This window comes from Crocuta crocuta, unplaced genomic scaffold (assembly GCF_008692635.1).
Source record: "Crocuta crocuta isolate KB4526 unplaced genomic scaffold, BGI_CrCroc_1.0 scaffold179, whole genome shotgun sequence".
In the NCBI taxonomy this organism is placed as follows: domain Eukaryota; kingdom Metazoa; phylum Chordata; class Mammalia; order Carnivora; family Hyaenidae; genus Crocuta; species Crocuta crocuta.
Window position 1 is genome coordinate 10,008,969 of NW_027551568.1, and position 8,460 is coordinate 10,017,428.

Below are 8,460 nucleotides of genomic sequence, written 5' to 3' on the forward strand. Positions count from 1 at the left end.
TGAAGTCTCCTTTGCTTCAACTTGACATAAGACCAAAGTCTCTCAGGTTCTTCTCCTTACACCGACTGGCCAAGAATTTTGGGATCGACTCTTTTTCTAAACAATAGGGAGTGGGTAAAGCAAAATACTCAGTCCACTTGTGGCCCACAGTGTGGGGCTGTGGCCGTATTGCTGCTCCCTGGTGTCAACCTCACTCCCTCTGGGATATAGCTCATAGCACCTTACGGTTACAGCTCTTGGTTATACTCCTACTGTGGCTGAAAACACAGCATTCTTGTGGGAGTGACCGTTAAGAGGGTGTTTCTTATCTTTCTCCCATGGACATCAAGCCCCACACCGTCCAACATGGAAGCTACTTAGAAGCAAGAGCACTTGAAATGTGTCTTGTCCAAACTGTGGTGCACTGTAAATAGTAAATAACTCTTGATTTCAAGATTTAATACATAAACAAAGAATATAAAATATCTCATTATTTTTATATTGATTCTGTCTTAAGATGATAATATTTTGGATATAGTAGGTTAAAGAAAATGTATTAAAATTGTGCATGTTTCCTTTTACTTTTTTTAATGTTTATTTATTTTTGAGAGAGAGAGGAGGGGAGGGGGAGGGGAGGGGAGAGAGGAAGACAAAGAATCTGAAGCGGGTTCCAGGTTTTGAGCTGTCAACACAGAGTCCTACATGGGGCTTGAACCCATGTTCATGATCATGACCTGAACCAAAATCTGATGCTTAACCAACCGAGACACACAGGCACCCCTCCTTTTACTTTTTAACAGGTAGTAACTGGAAAATTAAAATTATGTACATAATTTTCATTCTATTCCTAGTGGATTTTGTGAGTTCAGGTTTTGGGTGTTTTTGGGTTACTTGGTGAACTGCTTCTTCCCCCATAAAGTTTTCCCCTTTGGTGGCCTTTGGTGTTCTTCACGCCTTGCAGCCTTTGGTTCCCACCATCCTGATTCCTCAGGCGCACTCCCACATACTGGCCCCTGAAAGAGAAAGCATTCAGAATCTAGGTCCCTTTCCTCTCAGGAGGTTTCTTCATTCATGTGCAGATGTGCCAACTCTCTCCCCACCCCCACCCCACCTCTCTCAGTGCTAGCTGGGCACATCTAGGGGGATTTGGAGGGGCTGCTTTATCAAGCCCTCCCCTACATTAAGCAACCACTTGTCTTTCATTAAAAAAAAAAAAATTACTCTAGGGATTTTTCTCAGAACAGAGACAAGTTTTTGCTTCCACCCAGACTGGGGTGGACAGATAGGTTTATTGGGGCCAAGGCCAGGTGATCAGTGGTTGAACTTGAATACACTTTCCAGCTTGTGTTTCTTGATAGCACAGGAATAGGAAGAGCCCTGGGCTTGACTGATGAGCTCATCTGCTAGATACTCAGCAATGGTCTTGATGTTCCAGAGGGTGGCCCCACGGACATCTGTGCACAGCAGCCAGAGGGCCCGATTCACATGGCATAGTGAGGACACATGATGGCCAGAAGCTTCACTATTCTAGTTCACCTAGTGTGGGTTGAGTCTTTCCAGAACCACTGTGCATAATGACATGCACCAGGACCCGTGGGGTCGGGAGGTGGTGTGTGATTTCTCACCAGCGAGCAGATAGATGATCTCAAAAGTATACTTGCCAGTGGGCATGGTCATGAGCTGTTTGCCATCATTATGGCTGTGTATCATCATTGAGTTGGTGAGGCTCTCCACAGCAGGGCACCATGCCTTTCAGAAGCACTTGGCTGCATAGTACCCTGTGCTGCGGGACAGGTAGTTGACACAATTCTCCTTCACTGCAATGTAATCTTTCAAGGAGATGTAATTGATCTGCACATCATCAGTGCTCCACTTCCCAAAGAGTTTGATGTCAGGGGTCTCTGTCATGCAGGTTAAGCCATCTCCCACTGGGTCATCTTGAAGGTGGAGCCAGGGATCACAATCGCTTAGCATGTACCATACACACACCCCTAAGGGTAAGTCACTTAATCTGCTTCATTCTTACCCTCTGTAAAATGGGCATGGTACTTAATGCCTATTTGGCTAACAAAGTACAGAAAGTAGTTGGGAAATCATATAACCTTGAGACCAAACCCCCATCCCACCCCAGAAAAAATCGGGAGATGGAAACACTCATGTTTAAGTGGTGTCCCCCGAACATCAGCTCATCTCCGAAAGAAAAAAAAAACAACAAAGAATCAGTTGAGGTTAAATAAGCTAGAGATATGACACCCCTTAGAACATTGGAATTGTGTGAGAGCTTCAGGCATAACCTATATGTGTCAGTATCAAAGCACTGATAACAGGCTCACTACCCCATGGGCTAAAGCAAATGCTCCAGTGATCCCACAGCCAGACCACCATTTTCCAATAAAACATTCTCTGCTGTAACTAAGTCCTTAAATCTTTAGAAAGGTCTTAGTGTGGATTATAGCAAGCATCTCAGTACATCTTTCTCAGCAAGGATGTTGAAGCATCACTAGCGTGAATTTTAAATATGGTCTTATTAACATATCCTTTCCTATAACTCAGAAAATGTAGGAGGCACTAAAACTCCTCCTAGAAAGTGCATTGTTGAAACCTGACTTGGTTTTCATTATGAGTGCAAAATACATGCAAAGTGGTAACCCTTGCATTCAGTCACGACCCAAAAGGGCGTGTGGATTGGTCAGGTGAGTTTCTGAAGCAATTACTCTGAAGATGTTAGACTGCTGGGTTTTTAATGTTTATTTATTTATTTTGGAGAGAGAGGAACAGAGAGAGAATCCCAAGTGAGCCAGATGGGGGCTTGATCTCATGAACAGTGAGATCATGACCTGAGCTGAAACCAAGAGTCAGACACTTAACTGACTGAGTCACCCAGGCACCCCAGGCTGCTTTTCCATCTAAAAAGAGACATGGCTACTGTATACCTCCTCACTAGCTACAAAGTATTGAGGTGTTAAAAGGAGGTCCTAGTTATTTAAATGAGAATGGGAATGTGGAAGGGGCCTTGACTTCATTACTGTTTGGCTGTGATATTCCAAGAAATATGGAATTTGAGAATACCTTCAGTAGGGGATGGGTGATGGTGGCAGAGAGAGGGTCCACACCCTGGGCTGTGATGACCAAGGAGCAAAAGGTACATAAAAGGCCCTTCTGTTCAGAACCATCTGCTTCCACTGTGGCTTCTTCTAAAGGGAGTTATTAAGTCAAGTCTGTGACTGGCAATACTAAAATTGAAATGAAGATGCCTGTCCACAGACAGATATTTAAAAGAACACTCATAACAGCTTTATTCATAGTAGCAAAATACAAACCAAGTGTTCATCAACAGGTTAATGGATAAAAAAAAGTGGCATATTCATTCAGTTGAATACTACTCAGCCATAAAAAGGCAAGGACTGTTGGTAAGTATAATACCATGAATCAATCTCATACACCTTACATTTGTGCAATAGAAGCCAGAAAATAAGATTATGTATTATATTATTCCATTTACATGAAGTTGCAGAAGAGAAGAAACTAAATTATGGTGACTGGTATCAGAGCACTAGTTGTGTCCAGGGAGGAGAGAGGCCTGGAATGTGGTATAAACGGGGAACTTTGTGGAAGGATGAAATGTTCTGTACCATTTTGGGTGTGGCATCTGAACAAATGTGTATGTTGGTCAAAACTCATCAAAATGTACATAAAATCTGCATTTTACTGTATGTGATTTATACTCCTATTTATTAAAAAGGTAAAGGAAAAAAGCCATTTTCCCAGTTAAATACAATTTCCTCACCTCACAGCTATCATAAGTCTGTGGCTTCAATCTGATTTCAAGATTCATCCACATATGAGTCTTCTCTTCTCCATGGATTTTGATACAATTTCTGTTTCACTATTTTCCCAGGAAGTGGGGTGAAAAAGAAAAGTAGCTTGAACATGAATGGGCTTTACTAATGGGAGAAAAGGTTTGCCCAACCACTGCACTTAAAAGACCAGAGAACAATTCCCATCCATCAGATATCTAGTTTCAGATTGTTTTAATGATAATTGCTCTGTAATGGTTCCCTTAGCAACTAGCATCTAACATCTGAAATAGAATTTGGAGTTTGAGGAAAAAAATCTTGGATTATTCAGGCCACTTTTCCAAAGGGGCCAGCATCTAGATGAAGCATCTTTCATTTCGAACAGAATGAAGGTGGAGAGCCTGGGTGGCTCAGTCTGTTAAGCGTCCTACTTCAGCTCAGGTCATCATCTCAGAGTCGTGGGTTTGAGCCCTGTGCTGGGCTCTGTGTGGACAGTTTAGAGCTTGGAGCCTGCTTTGGATTCTGTGTCTCCCTCACTCTCTGCCCCTCTCTCACTCATGCTCTGTCTCTTTCTGTCTCAAAAATAAATAAACATAAAAAAATTAAAAAGAATAAAGGTAAAGACGACATAACTTTACAAGAGAGATATAAGCTGGTTTCACCACATATTTTTTCATTGCCGTGATAGTTAGCAATTTAATCCAGCTTCTAGCCTCTGTCTATCAATTCATTATATTCAAATAAGGTACAGCATGAGTACATAAATCTGGATGTGGACCAACAAAAATGAATTCTCTGCCATGTGCTTCATAGTTCTTCCAATCCCAAGAAAGTAAGCAGTCTTGTCTCAGTTGGTGTAAAAATGTTAGGAGGTTTCAGATAAACAGTAAAAGAACATGAGTATTCTAATAGTAATGATTAATAACAATATTTATGTTCCAGTTTCCAGACTTTGATGAACTTCTTTCCATGACTAGTAGTTATAAGAGATTATGATGATGACGATAATGATGGTGATGAAGAAGATGATGGTGGTGAAGATGATGATGATGGTGATGATGGCAGTAGCAGTGACGGTCATGCAGCTTCTTATGAGCATGTTGGCTACCAAGTAGAATGCAGGTAGCAAATATATTGCCTTTTAGAACTTATTCATACCAGAGCTTTCATTTTGTGGTTGGAAACCCTCCGCTCTTTGGCTCATACTGTCCACACTCTTATGTCCAACATGAAGACTATGTTCTCTGCCTAACTGACATCCATTCAATTTTATCTTCTACAGCTCCTGGACATTCCCTTTCCCACCAGTAAGCCTTTTCTCCACATCATTACATGATCAATATATGCTTATTCTTCTCATAGGAGTGCTTGATCTCACATGAAAAATAAACTCTAATTGAAAAGGAACCATGTATTATCTTCGTGTATTTTTCTTTTTTTGTTTCCAATGTTAGCTGAGTACATAGGAAGCACAAGACACCATCCTCGGCAAAAGTAAAAGCACACACCAATTAAGCATGCCAGTGCATTAGTATATATCATATATATAGAGAGATAATAAAGTTATGGAAAACCGTGGTCATGAACAACTGGATTTGCTAAAATGGCTGTATTATTGGACATTGGTTTTCAAAAGTTCAAAAGATGGCAGTGAGAGTTTTTATTTTAAGAGCAATCATTGAAAGAATCAACTGACCTTGCTCTTCTTCCTCTCAAGTTAGAAAATAAACAGTGAAAGTGTATCTTAGTGGTTTGCAAGTGATTCAGAGTGGGGTGCTCAGCTATTAGAAACCCATCGATTTGGCTGGAGGAAATGAGTTTCCTGCAGGATTGTGAGGTCAGGGAAGAGTGCCAAGGTGTGCCACATTCCTTGGCACGAACTCAAACTCATTGCTAAATGCCTGCTGTTATTCTGAATCCACATTTTCGAGCCTTTGCAAAACTCTTCCTTTGATAGTCAATATTTTTCATTCAATTTCTCTATCTTTCCAGATTCTTGATATTGGTATACAATCTTCCTCTTTGATTATAGTCCCCAAACCCACATTTTTAGGTTAAAATTGATTCTCTGCTTTGAGGCTTACTATTCTTTAAGAATGACGATCAACTTTGGTCAGAGGCTCTATTTTCAGAAATAGCTCTCACTCTAGAAAATAAGCAAGTTTTCCAANTCAAAGCCATTAGCCACCCTCACCAGACTGCGTCAGATAAGGGGTATTGGGAAGGGTCCTGGCTGAACGGGAAACCAGCAGATGCAGTTCTATTCTGGGCTTCTCTTCTGTGTGACCTTGAGCAAATCACTCCATTTTTCTGCAGTTCAGTTTACTCAGGTTAAAGAAAAACTTGGAGTGATGATACCAAGATGTTGTGGAGAGTTATCAGATTAGCAAGATGCTTTGGACCCTTGAGTCACATACTAATGTAGAGGATATTCAAGACTTGGTTCACAGCAACGCATCTTGTATTCTGTGTACTGCATTCTCNAATTATTCCTTTCAAACACTCTATTTTGTTTGAATTGTTGCTCGGTTACAAATGATGGGATCCATGTACATCTTGATGAAATCAGTTCATTTCAATTCAACACAAAGATTGAAGGAGTTACCTATAGAAAGTAGGTTATTAGTAATGATAATCCATAATCCCCCTAATATTCGGAGTCTCCTGGCTTCTGCATTTTTCCTAACCATAAAGAATCTAACTTTGTTTTACTAACACCACCTATTTGCTAAGTGGTTACTAGCTGCTGGGCATTTTTCTGAACACTGTGGTTGCATTATCATATAGTTGTCACAACTCCATGAGGAGTGTCTCACCAATGTCCTCATCTTATAGACTAGAAAACGGAATGAAGATTAGCAAAGACTCAACACTCAAGTTATCATGAGCATAACTGTCCTTTGACTTCGAGTGTCTGAGCTTCTAGCCACTAACACTTTCCCGGGACTCATGATTGTCAAATGTAAGTTTGTGAATATGTGATGTGCTTCTTGAAGATGTGGGTTGCTGAGCCTCACACACAGATCATCCTGATGCTATGGCTCATTTATTGCGTGTTAGAGACACACTCAAGAATTGAACATGAAGGGCTCTGCTGTGCATTCGGTGAGGACTGAGGGTCAGAACAAAGACCAAAGACCTTATGGGAAGCCAGGACAGGGCCATCCTACTGCCAGGTTCAGATAAGCAGATGGGTGCAGCAAACCTTATGACACTCAGTTATTGGGTGGTGAAGCAAGTGTGACCAGACCCACAACTCAACTCTTACTCCCATTAGCAGGTGAACAGCAATAGTAGAGGCAGCAGGATGGTCACACTATAAGTCAGGGTTTCTCAACCTCAGCACTACTGAAACTTTGAGTCTGATCATTCCTTATTGTGGGAATAGCACTGTACACTGCAGAACATTTAGCGGATCCATGGCTTCTAACCACCCGTAGCCAGTAGCATGCCCTTACTGCTGTGAAAATGGGGAAAAAAAACCCAACAACAACAACAAAGAAAAAAACCTCCAGACTTTGTCAAATGTCAAATGACCAATCACCTTTGAGAACCACTCATTAGGGGACATTGGGGAGGTCCAGCTATGAAAGTCCATTTTCTCCATAACCCTCCTCATCTGAAAAGCATCTGTGAAGAATCCAGAGTTCAATAGGGCCCACTCTTTGCTCTGAAGGTTTCTACATTCTACTAGAGGAAATACCATATTTACATATATAACAACAAAATAAAATAGTGATGGCTATAAAAAAAAAAAAAAAAAGGTTCCAAGACCTGTGTGAACTCAATGGCTGGTACCCACCTCAGCCTTCTCAAAAGCCCTGCCTGTAGCAGGAGAGAGAAGACTAGTCAGAGATGAAGCCTGAATCACACGATCTGCAATAGTTGTGGGCATCCAAGGGAGGCGTTTTAGGGACACGGCTCGGTGGACATGGGCGCATGCACAGAGCGAGAGCGAAGGGTGTGCAGCAGCCAGGAGCCTGCAGAAGAGCCGCCATTGCTGACCCGCACTCTGGAGCTCAGTGAACCGAGTGCGCAGCAGGTGGATGGCAGGCAGTGAGAAGTGATGGAACACGAGAAAGTGGAGGCAGCAAAGAGAACCACGGCGGGAAAGATTTGCTTGGAAGGGAATGAAAGTTACCGCCTGAAGGTGAAGCGGAAGAAAAGGAAGATTTAAGCTGACGTGTGTACAGGATGGTTCCAGAACTAGACAGACTGGCTTATATAACATGATACAGGTGTAAAGAGCTGCGTGGCCTGAATAATGGAAAGACTTTGAAATTATGCGCAACACAGAGGGAGGGCAGGAGGGTCCCTGGCCGGAGCTCCGGTGTGAAAGAAAAAGTCATAGAGATTGCTCTTCCTTTCTTGGTGGCACTTCTTGAGAAATCACAGAAACGAGAGGCCTTCCTCTTCAAGCATTTTAGAGGAAGGTGGCTCTTTGAAACATGGACCTTTCACAGGCCTGTAGTTAGTGCTGTGCTAGAAACAAGTTTATTAACTGCCTCTCTGGGACAAAGGAAAACAGGATGCTCAGATTTGTAGCATTTGTTGATTTCTGTGGTGTAAATACTCCCATGTGACTCATTTTAAGCTAAGATCCAGCATCCATTGAGGAGGGGATTGGGAAGAGGTGTGTTCAGTCAGCTCTTGCTAAGGAGTGTGACTGCTTCTGAGTCGGAGT

General features: G+C 42.0%; 1 pseudogene; it reads right to left on the reverse strand.

Moving 5' to 3' along the window:
• Nucleotides 1–1,290: 1,290 nt before the first annotated feature.
• Nucleotides 1,291–1,916, reverse strand: LOC144220286 (small ribosomal subunit protein uS7 pseudogene; annotated as a pseudogene).
• Nucleotides 1,917–8,460: the final 6,544 nt, after the last annotated feature.